This window comes from Macaca fascicularis, chromosome 19, assembly GCF_037993035.2.
Source record: "Macaca fascicularis isolate 582-1 chromosome 19, T2T-MFA8v1.1".
Lineage (NCBI taxonomy): Eukaryota > Metazoa > Chordata > Mammalia > Primates > Cercopithecidae > Macaca > Macaca fascicularis.
The window spans coordinates 11,513,059-11,530,385 of record NC_088393.1 but is presented as its reverse complement, the minus strand read 5'-3'; the positions used below and the strand labels follow the sequence as shown (position 1 = coordinate 11,530,385).

The window sequence follows — 17,327 nt, the reverse complement described above, 5'->3', positions numbered from 1 at the left end:
ACGCTGTGGCCTTCCCCACGAGCGCGGCTGCCGGCGGCGCTTCTTGACCCTCGGGCGCCGCCGTACCCCGGTCCCGCACAGGGCGCGCCGGCGGCCCCCTCCCCCCTCGGCGCCCCGGCTCCATTCAAACCGCCCTCCCTGGCCCCGCGCCGCGCTGCCCCCGCGGCCCGCGTTCCTTACCGGGAGCCGCCGGCGCCGTCGCCTTCCCGGCGCCGCCCCCGCCCCTCCGCGCGGGGCCGGGGGCAGAGTGGGCGTCTCGCTTCTCCTCACGAAACAAAGAAGCCGCCGCAGCCGCCAAGCGAGGGGAAGCCTCGCGCGCGCGCCCGACTGCCTCGGCCACCGCCCCCCCTTCACACACACGCGCGCCGCCCGCGCCCCCGCTACGCGCGCGCTCGCCGGCTCCCCTCCCCCTCAGCACCGCGGCGGCCTCTCCAGCTTCCGCCGCCTGCCCAGCCTTGTGCGCGCGCCAGCCCGCCCTTCCTCTCCCCCCGCGCGTGCGCGCCCGCTCCAGAGCTGACAGAGGTGGGCGTGGTCCGGAGGAAGCACGCGCGTCCCGTGCACCGCCCCACTCGGGCTGCGAGGCCTCGCGCCTGCGCACGGGCAGCTTCGCCCTCCGCACGCCGCGCGTCCTGACGCACGGGAGCATGCGCAGAGCGGGCGCCACTGCGGCGGCGACGGCGACGGCGGTGGCGGCGGGGCAATTGGGGGATGGGATCCCGGTGGCTGTGGGATCCATGGGGAAAGGAGGTTCCTGAGGCTCGGAAATAGGAACCCTGGACCGTAGGACCGGCCGCCTGGGCCAAGACCGGGCAGTGGTTTTCCGCGGACCAAGGGCGCGCTTGGGAACCGCTTTGATCCCTGATCTGGGGCGGCAAGGCCTGTTTGGGGAGCTAGGCGGGGCCCGACCGTGGCCGCCTTCTCTGCAAAACCTCCCGAGTGCCGTTAATTAGCTTAGCAAATATTTATTGATCTGCTACTGTATCTCAGCCACCGTGGATCCCACGGTCTAGTGGGGGAGGAGGACAAGAAGCAAGATTAATAAGCAAAAGAGCGCAGTGTGAGAGGCTGAACTTGGTGGCTCACGCCTGTAATCCAGCACTTTGGGAGACCGAGGCGGGCGGATCACCTGAGGTCAGGAGTTAGAGACCAGCCTGACCAACACGGTGAACCCCGTCTCTACTAAAAATACAAAAATTAGCCGGGCGCGGTAGGCCACGCCTGTAATCCCAGCACTTAGGGAGGCCTAGGCTGGTGGATCATGAGGTCAGGAGATCGAGACCATCCTGGCTAACATGGTGAAACCCGGTCTCTAGTAAAAATACAAAAAATTAGCCGGGCATGTTGGCAGGCGCCTGTAGTCCTAAACTACTCAGGAGGCTGAGGCAGGAGAATGACGTGAACCCGGGAGGCGGAGCTAGCAGTGAGCCGAGATTATAACATCGCATTCTAGCCTGGGCAACAGAGCAAGACTCCGTCTCAAAAAACAAAAAAAGAGGCCAGGCACGGTGACTCACACCTGTAATCCCAACACTTTGGGAGGCCAAGGCAGGCAAATCACAAGGTCAGGAGTTCAAGACCAGCCTGACAAATATGGTGAAACCCTGTCTCTACTAAAAATACAAAAATTAGCTGGCATGGTGGCAGGCGCCTATAATCCTGGCTACTCAGAAGGCTGAAGCAGGAGAATTGCTTAAACCCCAGAGGGCGAGGTTGCAGTGAGCCGAGAGCGCACCATTGCACTCCAGCTGGGGTGACACAGCAAGACTGCACCTCCAAAAAAAAAAAAAAAATTGGCCGGGCTCAGGCCTGTAATCCCAGCACTTTGGGAGGCCGAGACAGGCAGATCACGAGGTCAAGAGATGGAGACCATCCTGGCCAACATGGTGAAACCCCGTCTCTACTAAAAATACAAAAATTAGCTGGGCATGGTGGTGGGCACCTATAATCCCAGCTACTCGGGAGGCTGAGGCAGGAGAATCGCTTGAACTCAGGAGGCAGAGGTGAGGTTGCAGTGAGCCGAGATCACCCCACTACACTCAAGCCTGGTGACAGAGTTGACAGAGGGAGACTCCGTCTCAAAAAAAAGAAGACAGAGAAAGAAAGAAAGAAAGGAGGGGGAGGGAGGGAAGATGACCTCTTGCCCTCAAATCTGGGCCTCAAGGTGATTTTCCAATTAGCTGGGGGTGGTGGCATGCGCCTGTAGTCCCAGCTACTTGGGAGGCGGAGGTAGGAGAATCTCTTGAACCCAGAAGGCACAGGTTGCCATGAGCCGAGATCGTGCCACTGCACTCCAGCCTGGTGACAAAGCGAGACTCTGTCTCACAAGAAAAAAAGAAAAGGTGATTTCCCTAAACCTAGCAGTGAGATATACAGTTCAGAAAACAATTCTTCCAAGACAGAAACTCAGGGTAATAGTTTTATTTTGGCCGGTAGCTGTGGTTTTAACACAATTCAGGAAATACCCAGCATTTCACATTATGTTTATACTAAGCATACCCCTTCTACCAACTACATATGGAAACCTGACTGCCCACACTTGTCAGAAATTTTGTGTTTTATTTTAGCCTTTTTTTTTTTTATCTTAAGTTGAATTTATTAAGCTCTTCTAAGATTCTGGCTCTGGCCGGGCGCGGTGGCTCACGCCTGTAATCCCAGCACTTTGGGAGGCCGAGGCGGGCGGATCACAAGGTCAGGAGATCGAGACCACGGTGAAACCCCGTCTCTACTAAAAATACAAAAAATTAGCCGGGCGCGGTTGTGGGCGCCTGTAGTCCCAGCTACTCGGGAGGCTGAGGCAGGAGAATGGCGTGAACCCGGGAGGCGGAGCTTGCAGTGAGCCGAGATCGCGCCACTGCACTCCAGCCTGGGCGACAGAGCCAGACTCCGTCTCAAAAAAAAAAAAAAAAAAAAAAAAGATTCTGGCTCTGAATTATGGCACTTTGGGTCTCCATCAAGAGTAATCATCAAACTAGGCATGGTGGCTCATGCCTGTAATACCAGCACTTTCGGAGGCCGAGGTAAGAGGATCGCCTGAGCCCAGGAGTTTGAGACCAGCCTGGCCAACATAGGGAGATGAGACGGTATCTCTAGAAAACTTTTAAAAATGAGCAAGGTTCGGCTGGGCGCGGTGGCTCAAACCTGTAATCCCAGCACTTTGGGAGGCCGAGACGGGCGGATCACGAGGTCAGGAGATTGAGACCATCCTGGCTAACACGGTGAAACCCCGCCTCTACTAAAAAATACAAAAAATTAGCCGGACGAGGTGGCGGGCGCCTGTAGTCCCAGCTACTCGGGAGGCTGAGGCAGGAGAATGGCGTGAACCCGGGAGGCGTAGCTTGCAGTGAGCTGAGATCCGGCCACTGCGCTCCAGCCTGGGCGACAGAGCAAGACTCCGTCTCAGAAAAAAAAAAAAATGAGCAAGGGGTGCTCATTCAGCCTATAGTCCCAGCTACTCGGAAGGCTGAGGAGAGAGAATCACTTGAGGCCAGGAGATCAAAGCTGCGTGAGTCATGATTTCATCACTGCACTCCAGCCAGGGCCACAGAGCGAGACCCAGTCTCAAAAAACTAAATAGGAATAAACTACTGAGATGCACAACAGCTGAGATGAATGAATCTCTAGGAAATTATGCTCTGGGTGGGAGCAGGGAGGGGAGGGGCGGGAAGCCAATCTCAAAAATGTTACATACTATCTGATTAATTTGTTTTGTTTTGAGATGGAGTCTTGCTCTGTCTCCCAGGCTGGAGTATAGTGGTACAGTCTTGGCTCACTGCAACCTCCACCTCCTGGGTTCAAGCAATTCTCCTGCCTCAGCCTCCAAAATGGCTGAGATTGCAGGCGCCCACCACAATGCCTGGCTAATTTTTGTATTTCTAGTAGGGACGGGGTTTCACCACGTTAGCCAGGTGGGTCTGGAACTCCTGACCTCAAGTGAGCCACTCACCTCAGCCCTGATCAGTATTTTGAATGTGGGGGTGAATATGCAAACCTACGTAGGAAGCAAATCGTATAAAATTTACTACACACTCACACACACACCCACACACACACACAAATGAGTACAACTAAAATGGAGAAAATCCACCTAAGATTGCTCTGGGCGCTGTGGCTCTTTCCTGTAATCCTAGCACTTTGGGAGGCCAAGGGGGGCAGATCACTTGAGGCCAGGAGTTTGAAACCAGCCTGGCCAACATGGGAAAACACTGTCTCTACTAAAAATACAAAAGTTAGCCAGGCTTGGTGGCGGGCACCTGTGGTCCCAGTTTTACTTGGGAGGCTGAGGCAGGAGAATCTCTCCAACCTAGGAGGCGGAGATTGCAGTCAGTGAGATCACACCACTGCACTCCTGCCTGGGTGACTGAGCGAGAGTCCATCAAAAAATAAATATATAAATCTGGGAGTGGCATCCACAAGACAGTGGCAGAACAAGTTTTCCAACCCTGAACTGGAGCTGCTGGAAGCTGTCCCAAGGCAAATCAAGCCGGGCTTTCCCGAACATCACCTGCAGATGTGAGAGAGTAAGCCCGGCTGAGTCTGGGCCTCAGCAGCTCTGCTTCTCTCAGGAAAGGCGTTTTGCTGTGCTGGTCTCATCCAGCTATTACTTTTCCCTGGGGCTGCACACCAATTCTTCTAATGACTTTATAAACATTTATTTATTAAGTTAGTTACTTTTTTTTTTTTTTTTGAGAGGGAGTCTCGCTTTGTCGCTCAGGCTGGAGTGCAGTGGCGTGATCTCGGCTCACTGCAAGCTCCGCCTTCCAGGTTCACACCATTCTCCTGCCTCAGCCTCTGGAGTAGCTGGGACTACAGGCGCCCGCCACCACACCTGGCTAATTTTTTTGTTTGTTTGTTTGTTTGTTTGTTTGTTTTGAGATGGAGTCTCGCTCTGTCACCCAGGCTGGAGTGCAGTGGCCAGATCTCAGCTCACTGCAAGCTCCGCCTCCCGGGTTCACGCCATTCTCCTGCCTCAGCCTCCCGAGTAGCTGGGACTACAGGCGCCCACCACCTCGCCCGGCTAGTTTTTTGTATTTTTTAGTAGAGACGGGGTTTCACCATGTTAGCCAGGATGGTCTCGATCTCCTGACCTCATGATCCGCCCGTCTCAGCCTCCCAAAGTGCTGGGATTACAGGCTTGAGCCACCGCGCCCGGCCAATTTTTTTTTTTTTTTTTTTTTTTTTTTTTTTTTTTTTTTTTGAGAGGGAGTCTGGCTCTGTCGCCCAGGCTGGAGTGCAGTGGCCGGATCTTAGCTCACTGCAAGCTCCGCCTCCCGGGTTCACGCCATTCTCCTGCCTCAGCCTCCCGAGTAGCTGGGACTACAGGCGCCCGCCACCTCGCCCGGCTAGTTTTTTTTGTATTTTTTAGTAGAGATGGGGTTTCACCGTGTTAGCCAGGATGGTCTCGATCTCCTGACCTCGTGATTCGCCTGCCTCAGCCTCCCAAAGTGCTGGGATTACAGGTGTGAGCCACCGCACCGGCCAGTTAGTTACTTTTTGAGGCAAGGTCTCACTCTGTCACACCCAGGCTGGAGTGCAGTAGCACAGTCATGGTTCACTGCAGCATCAACCTCCAGAGCTCAAGCCATCCTCCCGCCTCAGCCTCCTGAGTAGCTGGGGCTACTGGTGCGCACCTCCACACCTGGTTAATTTTTGTTTTTTTTTTGTAGAGATGGGGTTTTGCCATGTTGCCCAGGCTGGTCTTGATCTCCTGAGCTCAAGCAGTCCTCCCACCTCAGCCTCCCAAAGTGCTGGGATTACAGGTGTGAGCTACCATGCTAGGCAATTTTGTAAACTTGAAATGCACTGCTCTGAAAACAGAAGACAGTAACAGCCTCTTAAAAATCGTAAGTGTAGGCCAGGCACAGTGGCTCACACCTGTAGTCCCAGCACTTTGGGAGGCCAAGGCAGGCAGATCACAAGATCAGGAGTTTGAGACCAGCTTGGCCAATATGAGGAAACACCATCTTTACTTTAAAAAAAATAATAATACAAAAATTATCCAGGCATGGTGGCACACACCTGTAGTCCCAGCTACTCTGGAGGCTGAGGCAGGAGGATCGCTTGAACCTGGGACGTAGAAGTTGCAGTGAGCTGAGATCACACCATTGCACTCCAGCCTGGACGACAAAACGAGACTCCATCTCAAAAAAAAAAAAAAATCAGCCAGGCGTGCGGTGGCTTATGTGTGTAATCCTAGCACTTTGGGAGGCTGAGGTGGGTGGATCACCTGAGGTCGGGAGTTCGAGACCAGCCTGACCAACATGGAGAAACCCTGTCTCTACTAAAAATAAATAAATTAGCTGGGAGGCAGAGATTGCAGTGAGCCTAGATTGCACCATTGCGCTCCAGCCTGGGCAACTAAGAGCAAAACTCCTTCTCAATTAAAAAAAAAAAAAAAAAAATTCCTGGCACGGTGGCTCACGCCTGTAATCCCAGCTACTTGGGAGGCTGTGGTATGAGAATTGCTTGAACTCAGGAGGCAGAAGCTACAGTGAGCTGAGATCGTGCCGCTGAACTCCATCCAGCCTGGGCAACAGAACGAGACTCTGTCTCAAAAAAAAAAAAAAAAAAAAAAAAGCCAGGCGCGGTGGCTCAAGCCTGTAATCCCAGCACTTTGGGAGGCCGAGACGGGCGGATCACGAGGTCAGGAGATTGAGACCATCCTGGCTAACACGGTGAAACCCCATCTCTACTAAAAAATACAAAAAAAACTAGCCGGACGAGGTGGCGGGCGCCTGTAGTCCCAGCTACTCAGGAGGCTGAGGCAGGAGAATGGCGTAAACCCGGGAGGCAGAGCTTGCAGTGAGGGGCTATTATTAAAAATAAAATAAGGCCAGGCATGGTGGCTCACATCTGTAATCTCAGCACTTTGGGAGGCCCAGGTAGGGGGATCACTTGAGCCTAGGAGTTCAAGACCAGCCTGGGCAACAGAGCAAGACCTCGTGTCAACTAAAAATAAAAAATTGGTCTGGGCACAATGGCTCACCCCTATAATCCCAGCAGTTTGGGAGGCTGAGGTGAGCAGATCACTTGAGGCCAGGCTGGCCAACATAGTGAAACCCCGTCTCTACCCAAAATACCCCATCTCAACAACAACAACAACAACAAAAATCAAAAAGTTAGCCAGGTGTGGTTGTGCATGCCGGTAGTCCCAGCTACTCAGGAAGCTGAGGCACCAAAATCGATTGAACATGGGTGGCAGAGGTTGCAGAGAGCCAAGGTCATGCCACTGCCCTCCAGCCTGGATAATGGAGTGTCACCCTGTCTCAAAGAAAAGGGAAACTTTATGTAATGTGTATTTTACCACAATTTTTTTCTCTTTTTTTTTTTTTTTTGGCATAGGTTCTCACTCTGTTGCCCAAGCTGGAGTGTTGTGGTGTCATCATGGTTTACTGAAGCCTCAACCTCCCAGGGGTCAGGTGATCCTCCTACTTCAGCCTCCCACTACAGGTTGGTGCCAGCACACCCAGCTAATTTTTGTAATTTTTTTTGGAGAGATAGGGTCTCGCTCTGTTGCCCAGGCTGGTCTCAAACTCCTTGGCTCAAGTTGTCCTCCTGCTTTGGCCTCCCAAAGTGCTAGGATTACAGACATGAGCCACCACACCCAGCCATTTTTTTCTCTTTTTTGAGACGGAGTCTCGCTCTGTCCCCCAGGCTGAAGTGCAGTGGTGCAATCTCAGATCACTGCAAGCTCTACCTCCTGGGTTCACGCCATTCTCCTGCCTCAGCCTCCCAAGTAGCTGGGACTACAGGCGCCCGCCACCACGCCCAGCTAACTTTTTTTTGTATTTTTAGTAGAGACAGGGTTTCACTGTGTTAGCCAGGATGGTCTCAATCTCATAACCTCATGATCCGCCCACCTCGGCCTCCCAAAGTGCTGGGATTACAGGCGTGAACCACCGTGCCTGGCCTTTTTTTTTTTTTTTTTTTTTTTTTGAGATGGAGTCTCACTCTGTTGCCCAGGCTCGAGTGCAGTGGTACGAGCTCGGCTCACTGCAACCTCCATCTCCTGGGTTCAAGCGATTCTCCTGCCTCAGCCTCCTGAGTAGCTGGGATTACAGGTGCATGCCACGGTGCCAGAGCTTTTTCTTTTCTTTTCTTTTCTTTTTTTTTGAGATGGAGTCTCGCTCTTTCCCAGGCTGGAGTGCAGTGGCGTGATCTCGGCTCACTGCAAGCTCCGCCTCCTGGGTTTACGCCATTCTCCTGCCTCAGCCTCTGGAGTAGCTGGGACTACAGGCACCCGCCACCTCGCCTGGCTAGTTTTTTGTATTTTTTATTTTTTTTTATTTTTATTTATTTATTTTTTTTTTTTGAGACGGAGTCTCGCTGTGTCGCCCAGGCTGGAGTGCAGTGGCCGGATCTCAGCTCACTGCAAGCTCTGCCTCCCGGGTTTTTACGCCATTCTCCTGCCTCAGCCTCCCGAGTAGCCGGGACTACAGGCGCCCGCCACCTCGCCCGGCTAGTTTTTTGTATTTTTTAGTAGAGACGGGGTTTCACCGTGTTAGCCAGGATGGTCTCGAACTCCTGACCTCGTGATCCGCCCGTCTCGGCCTCCCAAAGTGCTGGGATTACAGGCTTGAGCCACCGCGCCCGGCCATTTTGTATTTTTTAGTAGAGACGGGGTTTCACCGTGTTAGCCAGGATGGTCTCAATCTCCTGACCTCATGATCCGCCCGTCTCGGCCTCCCAAAATGCTGGGATTACAGGCTTGAGCCACCCTGCCTGGCCTTTTTTTTTTTTTTTTTTTTTTTTTTTTTTTTTTTTTTTTTTTTTAGAAGAGACAAGGTTTCACCATGTTGGCCAGGCTGATCTCCAACTCCTGACCTCAGGTGATCCGCCTGCCTCAGCCTCCCAAAGTGCTGGGATTATAGGCATGAGCCACCATGTCCGACTTTACCACAATATTGTTGTTGTTTTTTGAGACAGAGTCTCGCTCTGTCGCCCAGGCTGCAGTGCAGTGTCGAGATCTTGGCTCACTGCAACCTCCATCTCTCAGGTTCAAGCGATTCTCCTGCCTCAGCCTCCTGAGTAGCTGGGATTATAGGCACATGCCACCACACCAAGATAATTTTTGTATTTTTATTAGAGATGGGGTTTCACCATGTTGGTCAGGCTGGTCTCAAACTCCTGACCTCAGGTGATCCACCTGCCTCACCCTCCCAAAGTACTGGGATTTCAGGTGTGAGCCACCGCACCCGGCCTGCACAATTTTTAAAAAAGTCATAAACAGCGGCCGGGCACGGTGGCTCAAGCCTGTAATCCCAGCACTTTGGGAGGCCGAGACGGGCGGATCACTAGGTCAGGAGATCGAGACCATCCTGGCTAACACGGTGAAACCCCGTCTCTACTAAAAAATACAAAAAACTAGCCGGGCGAGGTGGCGGGCTCCTGTAGTCCCAGCTACTCAGGAGGCTGAGACAGGAGAATGGCCCGAACCCGGGAGGCGGAGCTTGCAGTGAGCTGAGATCTGGCCACTGCACTCCAGCCTGGGCGACAGAGCGAGACTCCGTCTCAAAAAAAAAAAAAAAAGTCATAAACAGCAATACTCCAGGCTACCCAACTATCCACCGCTGAGCCCTGCCTAGGTCCTTGTGATCAGTTTCAGGTGCAGGCTGAGAGATGTGAGAAATCTTCAAATGAAAAGAATCAGCCCCAGGTAACTGAGAATTGACTGCTGATCCAGTCGCCCTGGGAAATTCAAGAGACTGATTTCATCTGATTAAGAGCATGGCTTCTGGGCCAGGTGTGGGGGTTCAAGCCTATAATCCCAGAACTTTGGGAGGCTGAGGCGGGCAGATCACTGGAGGTTAGGAGTGCGAGACCAGCCTGGCCAACATGGTGAAATCTGGTCTCTGCTAAAAATACAGAAATTAGCCAGGCGTGGTGTTAGGGTGCCTGTATTCCCTGCTACTGAGGAGGCTGAGGCACAAGAATCGCTTGAACCCAGGAGGTGGAGGTTGCAGTGAGCCGAGATCACACCATGGCACTCCAGCCTGGGCAAGAGTGAGATTGTGTCTCAAAAAGAAAAAGAAAAAAAAAAAAAATTATGGCTTCTGTATTCCTGGGCTATTTCCAAAGCGAGGGGATGCGGAGGTGCTTGCCATGTACTCACATCATCAGACCTTCTGAGATTAGTTTTGTGCTCCATGTGACAGAATGGAATTAGGAAGGCACCAGGCGGCAGTGAGTCAGCCAGCAGGCGGGGGAATTACTGCCAAGAGGCCTCACTTGGAAGAAAAGCTGTTCTTTTGGCGGCGCCAAAGCTGGTTTTCCTTTTTTTTTTTTTTTGAGACAGTTTTTTGCTCTTGTTGCCCAGGCCGCAATGCAATGGCGCCATCTCGGCTCACCACAACCTCTGCCTCCCGGGTTCAAGTGATTCTCCTGTCTCAGCCTCCCAAGTAGCTGGGATTACAGGCGTATGCCACCATGCCTGGCTAATTATTATTATTATTAATTTTTTTTTTCTGAGACAGAGTCTCCCTCTGTCGCCCAGCCTGGAGTGCAGTGGCGCGATCTCAGCTCACTACAAACTCTGCCTCCCGGGTTCACTGCATTCTCCTGCCTCAGCCTCCTGAGTAGCTGGGACTACAGGCGCCTGCCACCTCGCCTGGCTAATTTGTTGTATTTTTAGTAGAGACGGGGTTTCACTGAGTTAGCCAGGATGGTCTCCATCTCCTGACTGCGTGATCCGCCCGCCTTGACCTCCCAAAGTGCTGGGATTGAGTTACCGCGCCTAGCCAACGCCCGGCTAAATTCTTGTATTTTGGGTAGAGACGGGGGGGGTTCATCATATTGGTCAAGGCTGGTTTCGAACTCCTGACTTCAGGTGATTCACCCACCTCGGCCTTCCAAAGTGCTGGGATTATAGGTGTGAGCCACCACGCCTGGCCTAAATTTTTTTTTATTTTTTGAGACAGAGTCTTGCTCTTGTCGCCCAGGCTGGAGTACAATGGCACAATCTTGGATCACTGAAACATTTGCTTCCCAGGTTCAAGCAATTCTCCTGCCTTAGCCTCCTAAGTAGCTGGGGTTACAGGTGCACGCCACCGTGCCTGGCTAATTTTTGTATTTTAGTAGAGATTGGGTTTCACAATGTTGGCCAGGCTGGTCTCAAACTCCTGGCCTCAACTGAGCCACCTCAGCCTCCCAAAGTGCTGGGATTACAGGCGTAAGCCAGTGCGCCTGGCCAAAAAACTAAAATAAAAATTTTTGAAAAGGCCGGGCACAGTAGCTCACTCCTGTAATTCCAGCACTTTGGGAGGCCAAGGCAGGCGGATCACCTGAGGACAAGAGTTCGAGACCAGATTGGCCAATATGGTGAAACCCTGTCTCTACTAATACAAAAATTAGCTGAGCATGATGACATGTCCTTGTAGTTCTAGCTACTCAGAAGGCTGAGGCAGGAGAATTGCTTCAGCCTGGAGGTGGAGGTTGCAGTGAACCGAGATCGCATCCATGAACTTTTGCCTGCGCAACAGAGCAAGACTCTGTCTCAAAAAAAAAAAAGAAAGCCAGGTGTGGTGGCTCATATCTGTAATTACAACAATTTGGAAAGCCAAGGCAGGAGGACTGCTTGAGTACAGGAGTTCCAGACCAGCCTAGAAAACATGGCAATATCCTATCGCTATAAAACAATAAAAAAAATTGTCGCCAGGCACAGTGGCTCATGCCTGTAATCCCAGCACTTTGGGAGGCCAAGGCAGGTGGATCACTTGAGGTCGGGAGTTTGTGACCAGCATGACCAACATGGAGAAACCCCATCTCTACTAAAAATACAAAATTAGCTGGTCGTGGTGGTGCATGCCTGTAATCCCAGCTACTCAGCAGGCTGAGGCAGGAGAATCGCTTGAATCCGGGAAGTGGAGGTTTCGGTGAGCCGAGATCGCGCCATTGCACTGCAGCCTGGGCAACAAGAGTGAAACTCTGTCTCAAAACAAAAAACAAAAAACAAAAAAACCAAATTTGCTAGGCATGGTGGCACATGCCTGTAATCCTAAATACTGGGGAGGCCGAGGTGGGAGGCTCACTTAGGTCCAGGAGGTCAAAGCTGCAGTGAGCTATGATTGCTCTACTGCACTCCAGCCTGGGTGACAGAGGAAGACCCTGTCTCAAAAAATTAAAAAAAAAAAAAAGGAAGATCACTGATAAATAATCTTCCACTGCTAAAGGCTTTATTTGAATTGCAATGGAAAATACTGAGAACACAGAGAGTGTTAAGTAACTATCTGTCAATGTTGATAATCTTGATCTCAACACAATTTTCCAGTTTATTTGCTCCAGAATTTGGAGGAAAAGAAGGCTTTATATTTGAAAGACAGTCATGTGGAATCAAGTTTCATAACCAAGGAGCTGCTACCAAAAATATTTTGTTTCTAGGCCAGGTGCAGTGGCTCACACCTGTAATCCCAGCACTTTGGGAGGCTGAGGCAGGTGGATCACTAGATCAAGAGAGCAAGACTATCCTGGCCAGCATGATGAAATGCTGTCTCTACTAAAAATATGTAAAAAATTAGCCGGGCGTGCCGGGCGCGGTGGCTCACGCCTATAATTCCAGCACTTTGGGAGTCCGAGGCAGGTGGATCACGAGGTCAGAAGATCGAGACCACCCTGGCTAACACGGTGAAAGCCTGTCTCTATAAAAATACAAAAAATTAGCTGGGCGTGGTGGCGGGTGCCTGTAGTCCCAGCTACTCGGGAGGCTGAGGCAGAAGAATCACTTGAACCCGGGAGGCGGAGCTTGCAGTGAGCCGAGATCACGCCACTGCACTCCAGCCTGGCAACAGAGTGAGACTCCGTCTCAGAAAAATAAAATAAAATAAAATAATGTGGTTTCTATCTGAAAGTAGCTCTGCAGCCCTGTGACTCTAATGTAGTACTGACTGTGTCTGATCTGGTGGATCCATGTCCCTGGGCACTTCCTGCTGTTGAGTTTGAGTCCCTCCCTCCCTCCCTCCCTCCCTCCCTCCCTTCCTTCCTTCCTTCCTTCCTTCCTTCCTTCTTTTTCTTTCTCTCTCTCTCTTTCTTTTTTTTTTTTGATGGAGTCTCGCTCTGTTGCCAGGCTGGAGTGCAGTGGCATGATCTTGGCTCACTGCAACCTCTGCCTCCTGGGTGCAAGCGATTCTCCTGCCTCAGCCTCCCGAGTAGCTGGGATTACAGGTGCCGCCACCACACCCGGCTAATTTTGTATTTTTAGTAGATTCAGGGTTTCTCCATGTTGGTGAGGCTGGTCTTGAACTCCTGACCTCAAGTGATCTGCAAGCCTCGGCCTCCAAAAGTGCTGGGATTACAGGCATGAGTCACCCTGCCCCACCTTTTTTTCTTGTTCTTTTTTTTTTTTTTTTTTGAGATAGAGTCTGGCTCTGTCACCCAGGCTAGAGTGCATTGGTGCAATTTCGGCTCACTGCAATCTCCATCTCCGAGGTCCAACCTCCTGAGTAGCTGGAATTACAGGCGCCTGCCATTAAGCCTAGCTAATTTTTTCTATTTTTATTTTTATTTTTTTCTTTTGAGACAGAGTTTCGCTCTTATTGCCCAGGCTGGGGTTCAATGGCACGATCTTGGCTCACCACAACCTCTGCCTCCCAGGATCAAGCAATTCTCCTACCTCAGCCTCCCAAGTAACGGGGATTTCAGGCATGCGCCACCATGCCTGGCTAAAATTGTTTGTATTTTTGGTAGAGATGGGGCTTCTCCATGTTGGTCAGGCTATTCTCAAACTCCCAACCTCAGGTAATCCTCCTACCTCGACCTCCTAAAGTGGTAAGATTACAGGCGTCAGCCACCCCACCTGGCCTAATTTTTTGTATTTTTAGTAGAGACAGGTTTTCACTATGTTGACCAGGCTGGTCTCGAACTCCTGACCTCGTGATCTGCCCACCTTGGCCTCCCAAAGTGCTGGGATTACAGGCATGAGCCACTGCGTCCGGCTTTTTTTTTTTTTTTTTTTTTTTGAGACTGAGTCTGGCTCTGTCGCCCAGGCTGGAGTGCAGTGGTGCCATCTCGGCTCACTGCAAGCTCTGCTTCCCGGGTTCATGCCATTCTCCTGCCTCAGTCTCCCCAGCAGCTGGGACTATAGGCGTCCACCACCACGCCTGGCTAACTTTTTGTATTTTTAGTAGAGATGGTGTTTCACCATGTTAGCCAGGATGGTCTTGATCTCCTGACCTCATGATCTGCCCACCTCGGCCTCCCAAAGTGCTGGGATTACAGGCGTGAGCCACTGTGCCTGGCCTTTTTTTTTTTTTTTTTTTTTTTTTATGTAGGGTCTCACTCTTTCACCCACACTGGAGTGCAGTGGTGTGATCTCATCTCACTGCAACCTCTGCCTCACAGGCTCCAGCGATTCTCGTGCCTCAGCCTCCAGAGTAGCTGGGATTACAGTTGCCAGTCACCCCGCCTGACTAATTTTTTTTTATTTTTTTAGACGGAGTCTCTCTCTCTTGCCAGACTGGAGTGCAGTGGTGTGATCTCGGCTCACTGCAACCTCCATCTCCCAGGTTCAAGCAATTCTCCTGCCTCAGCCTCCTGAGTAGCTGGGACTACAGGTGCGTGCCACTATGCCTGGCTAATTTTTTGTATTTTTAGTAGAGATGGGGTTTCACCGTGTTAGCCAGGATGGTCTCAATCTCCTGACCTTATGACCCGCCTGCCTCGGCCTCCCAAAGTGCTGGGATTACAGGCGTGAGCCACCATGCTTGGCCTAATTTTTGTAATTTTAGTAGAGACAAGGTGTCACCATGTTGGCCAGGCTGGTCTCGAACTGCTGACCTCAGGTGATCCTTATATCTATACCTCGGCCTTCCAAAGTGGTAGGATTACAGGTGTGAGTCACCAGGCCTGGCCAGTACTGGAATGTTAATGACAATTTTTTTTTTTTTAATTTTCTTTTTCTCTTTTTTTTTTTTTTTTTTTTTTTGAGACAGAGTCTGGCTCTGCCGCCCAGGCTGGAGTGCAGTGGCCGGATCTCAGCTCACTGCAAGCTCCGCCTCCCGGGTTCCCGCCATTCTCCTGCCTCAGCCTCCCGAGTAGTTGGGACTACAGGCGCCCGCCACCACGCCCGGCTAGTTTTTTGTATTTTTTTAGCAGAGACGGGGTTTCACCGTGTTAGCCAGGATGGTCTCGATCTCCTGACCTCGTGATCCGCCCGTCTCGGCCTCCCAAAGTGCTGGGATTACAGGCTTGAGCCACCGCGCCCGGCCTCTTTTTCTCTTTTTCATGACGGAGTCTCATTCTGTCACCCAGGCTGGAGTGCAGTGGCTCATTGCAACTTCTGTGTCTCAGGTTCAAGTGGTTCTCCTGCCTCAGCCTCCCAAGTAGGGGGGTTTATTCGGCGGTCCCCCCCCCACCATACCTGGCTAATTTTTGTATTTTTAGTAGAGACGGGGTTTTGCCATGTTGGCCAGGTTGGTGTCAAATTCCTGACCTCAGGTAATCTGCCTGCCTCAGCCTCCCAAAGTACTGGGATTAGAGGCGTGAGTCATTGTGTCCAGCCTTTTTTCTTAATTTTCTTGTAGAGCGGGGTCTCAGTATGCTGTCCAGGCTGGTCTCAAATTCCTCAGCTTAAGTGATCCTCCTGCCTCAGACTCTCAAAGTGCTGAGATGACAGGCCTGAGCCACCATGGCTGGCCAAATATTTTAATTTCGAATGATGAAGATTTTTGTTTGTTTGATTGAATATCTGATAGCAAACAAGGTTGTGTAGTCTGCCCTCCTCCTGAGAACTAAAAGAGCTATTCCAGGAAGTTTAATTTTGGCATTATAGGCATTTTGGCTTAGTTGCTTCTTGGTTGAGGGGGATTTCCAGTACATGGTAGAATGTTTAGCAGCTCATTAGATCCCAGTAACACCCCTCCTCCAGTTCTGACAACTAGAAATGTCTCCAGGTATTGTGAAATATTTCCAGGGAGGTCAAAATTTCCCCTGCTTGGGAACCAGTGGAGAAAACAAAACATTTAATTAATTAATTTATTTATTTATTTATTTATTGAGACAGAGTCTCGCTCTATTGCCCAGGCTGGAGTGCAGTGGCGCCATCTTGGCTCACTGCAAGCTCTGCCTCCCAGGTTCACGCCATTCTCTTGCCTCAGCCTCCTGAGTAGCTGGGACTACAGGCGTCCACCACCGTGCCTGGCTAATTTTTTGTATTTTTAGTAGAGACGGGGTTTCACAGTGTTGGCCAGGATGGTCTCGATCTCCTGACCTTGTGATCCGCCCACCTCGGCCTCCCAAAGTGCTGGGATTACAGGCGTGAGCCACCGTGCCAGGCCAAAACATTTAATTTAATATATATTTAATATATTTTTCTTTTTTTGTGGCTTTTTTTTTTTTTGAGACGGAGTCTTGTTCTGTTGCCCAGGCTGGAGTGCAATGGTGGATCTGCAGTCCATCCTAGGTGACAGAGCAAATCTCAGAGAAATGCTTTCTCTTTTTTTGTTTGAGACAGAGTTTCACTCTGTTGCCCAGGCTGGAGTGCAGTGGCGTAATCTTGGTTCACTGCAAGCTCTGCCTCCCGAGTTCACCCCATTCTCCTGCCTCAGCCTCCCGAGTAGCTGGGACTACAGGCGCCGACCACCACACCCAGCTAATTTTTTGTTGTATTTTTAGTAGAGGCAGGGTTTCACTGTGTTAGGCAGGATGGTCTCGATCTCCTGACCTTGTGATCCACCTGCCTCGGCCTCCCAAAGTGCTGGGATTACAGGCGTGAACCACTGTGCCTGGCCTCTACCTCTTCCTTTTGTTTTTTTTTTTTTGAGACAAAGTCTTGCTCTGTCGCACAGGATGGTGTCAAAATCCTGGGCCCAAGTGATCCTCCTGCCTTGGCCTCCGAAAGTGCTGGGATTACAGGAATGAGCCACAGCATCTAGCCTTGCTGTTCTCATGGGTGTGACATGTTATCTCTCCCTCTTTTTTTCTCTTTTCTTTTTTTGAGATAGGGTCTCGCCCTGTCACCCAGGCTGGAGTGCAGTGGCGCGATCTCAGCTCACTGCAACCTCCGCCTCCTGGGTTCATGTCATTCTCCTGCCTCAGCCTCCCAAGTAGCTGGGATTACAGGCATGTGCCACCATGCCCAGCTAATTTTTGTATTTTTGGTAGAGATGGGGTTTCACCATGTTCGCCAGACTGGTTGCAAACTCTTTATATCAATTTGAAGTTCAAGGATCCCCAAGACCCTATTTAGGGTTGATAATTTGCTAGAAAGACTCACAGAATTCATTGGAAGCTCTTGGTGCTCACAGTTATGGTTTACTACAGGGAAAGCTATAGATGGGAATCAGCCACGGGAAGAGGCTCACAAGGTAGCATCTAGGATGATTCCAGATGCAGTTTCCAGT

At 51.2% G+C, this 17,327-nt stretch overlaps 1 protein-coding gene across 28 annotated transcripts in view; it reads right to left on the bottom strand.

Moving 5' to 3' along the window:
• The window catches only part of SMARCA4 (SWI/SNF related BAF chromatin remodeling complex subunit ATPase 4), a 103,024-nt gene extending 102,668 nt beyond the window's left edge, over nucleotides 1-356 (bottom strand). For all 28 annotated transcript variants that reach the window (XR_012428389.1, XR_012428390.1, XR_012428391.1 and 25 more), the window contains exon 1: nucleotides 181-356. The gene's annotated coding sequence lies outside the window, so the exon portion shown is untranslated. The remainder of the gene's footprint in view (nucleotides 1-180) is intronic.
• Between the last annotated feature and the right edge of the window lie 16,971 nt (nucleotides 357-17,327).